Source organism: Trematomus bernacchii, unplaced genomic scaffold (assembly GCF_902827165.1).
Source record: "Trematomus bernacchii unplaced genomic scaffold, fTreBer1.1, whole genome shotgun sequence".
Lineage (NCBI taxonomy): Eukaryota > Metazoa > Chordata > Actinopteri > Perciformes > Nototheniidae > Trematomus > Trematomus bernacchii.
Genome location: NW_022987771.1, coordinates 1,995,697 through 1,998,411, shown reverse-complemented (window position 1 = coordinate 1,998,411; position 2,715 = coordinate 1,995,697).

Genomic DNA, 2,715 nt, shown 5'->3' with positions numbered 1-2,715 from the left:
TATTTGGCTCTGGCTTTGCTGTTTTGTGCTTTGGCGTCGCTATCAGATGCTTCATGTTACGCTAAAAGGCCGTCACACCAGGTAAAAGAACAGAAAAACACATACTCACAGAATATTTATAGTAAATACAAAACTGTTTTAAAATGTGTAAAACGTTTCCTTTCCACAAATAGGCATGACCCATTGTCAGGACGACCGTGATAATACCTGGCATCCATTTGGATCTTCATGGAGAAACAGTGAATGTTTCGACAATAACAATAATGTTTTTTATTCAGTTTTCATTTATCTCTGTACTTATATTCTTCCCTTAACGGTGTGTTTGCTGTGTAATTGCAGGTACACAACCCCCACAGAGGTCCCTGAAGACTGTGTGGCAGTTTTGGACACACATGCTTGTGAATACATAGTGCACACAAAGGGAAAATCAAATGGACTGTGCGAAGGAGTGGAGATATGGAAAATGTCTGCCGTCTAAAAACGACTAACCGCGACCCCTCGACTCCTCTGCTGGGCCATGATGTTCGTCCCTTGATTGGCTAGAGATTACTGGAAGTTATGCTTGTTAAAGGCAGCTTAAACAAAACAACATTAAATAAAAGATTATATTGGAGAGCTATAAAAGAACGAATAGTGTCATGTCACACAAACACAGAAACAGAAACACAAACATTTTTAGTTGACAATGGAATTTATATAGTTGTTAATAAATCCGATACAACTTCTGTATGCCATGCTGTCTTGCGTTTAGAATATCGTTTTGCATCTTATTCGACTGTGACAGAGTCTAAAATGTGCTATTTGTATTCTTGGAATAAGAAATGATTGATTTGTGCACATATTTAATATTTACCAGGACTTGTTTCCTGCGCAATTTCAAATGTATTGAGAAGAAACACCACTTCCAAGAAGAACTATCAGCTTGTAAATATGAGTATATAAAAAGCAGCATCATGTAGGTCAGGGGTGTCAAACTCAAGGCCCGGGGGCCAAATCCGGCCCGCGACTTCATTTAATGTGGCCCACAAGAGCTTGCAAAGAATATAATATGTTTATTATATGGTTACATGGCGATTTACAGAAGCACGTTGCCCATACATGGAGCAAAATGCTTCTCAAATTTGACTTTTTCTCAGTTTCCCTTTTTCTCTTCAAAATATGCCTTTTTTTTATTTTGACTTTTTTTCCAGAATGTGCTTTTCTTTTAAAATCATTTTGTGACATTCTCACTGAAGAGACTTGCAATTATTTGACCTAGACTTCTGCTTCCAGACCTAGTTAATTATGAAGTTATTACCCTATCCGATAACAATCCAATGCAGAGGAAATAAAGGTTTTTTAAGAGGCAATAATGTAATATAATACATTATTATATATATATTAAATATTTCTATAAGTATTTTTATATAGTCTTAATGTTACAAACGGCCCTTTTGAGTGCAACCATAATGCGAATGTGGCCCGCGATGAAATTGAGTTTGACACCCCTGATGTAGGTGTAACAGATCATCATGGAGATCATATTTATTTGTTGTTATCTTTTTAGTTCTTTTTTTAATGTACATATGTGCCAAATTTCAACATTTAAATCTTGTGTGTCCAGAAACAGTTTTTATTTGAACTGACTCAAACTTGTTCCTGCAGATAAATGTCATCAGCAGGGGCGGAGCAGAGCAGCAGCCCATAGGATCTCCCTCTGTCATTCTAAGGGACAAATCACAGTAATCACATCAATCACACAGGAGCAAACATTAAAGAAGAGTTAAAGGGTATCTAGTGTGTGTTTGTGTGTGTCCAAGACATTATAATCTTTACAAATATAAGATAAGATAGACCTTTACACAAGGATAATAAGGATACAAATAAGAGTAAAGTCACAGTGTGAATACAAATATCATAAAACAAAGGTAAAACATACAGATATGAGTTAAGATTGTATACATATATATACGTATATGTCTCAGTACTGTACGATACCAGTCACCTCTGTGGAAACATTGGTATAACTGCCTTTTTTAATTTATATTTGAGTGTTGTATGTCTTTTAAAATGGACCTAGAGTCTCTTCAAATAAAGCTGATGATGATGATGATAGAATAGAATTGGGGATGGTCACACATGCAGAGCACACGGCACACACAGTGACATGTGTTCTCTGCATTTAACCCATCCTAGTACCAGGAGTCTAGTACTAGGAGCAGTGGGCAGCTATTGTACAGCCCCCGGGGAGCAATGGGAGTGAGGGGGGAAGGGGGGTGTCCGGTGCCTTGCTCAAGGGCACCACGGCAGGGCAGGAGGTGAACTGGGACCTCTCCAAGTAGCAGTCCACACTCCATAGTCCTACAGCTCCCAGTCCAAGCCCCTACTTACTGAGCCACTGATGATGATACATGTATATGTGCAGGTGCAAGTGAAAGTCATATGTACACAATGCACATCTTGTTAAGATAGTATAAGTAAAGTAATACTACCTTATTAGTATAGTTTTACTATAAGATAGTAAAGGTAGTATTTAGTGCAGTGTACACAGTATTCAGGTTCACTGCGATTGTATTTTTAATGATGTGGTGGTTTAAAAGCAGCCCCCTCTCACCACCAGGCGGCAGGACCAGCCAGTATATTCTGGTGTATTGTCTTTATCAGTCTCTTCCCCTTCTGATAGAGGGAGTGTTAAATACAAAGAGAGGTTTGCAAAGACTCAGGACCTCTCTGTTG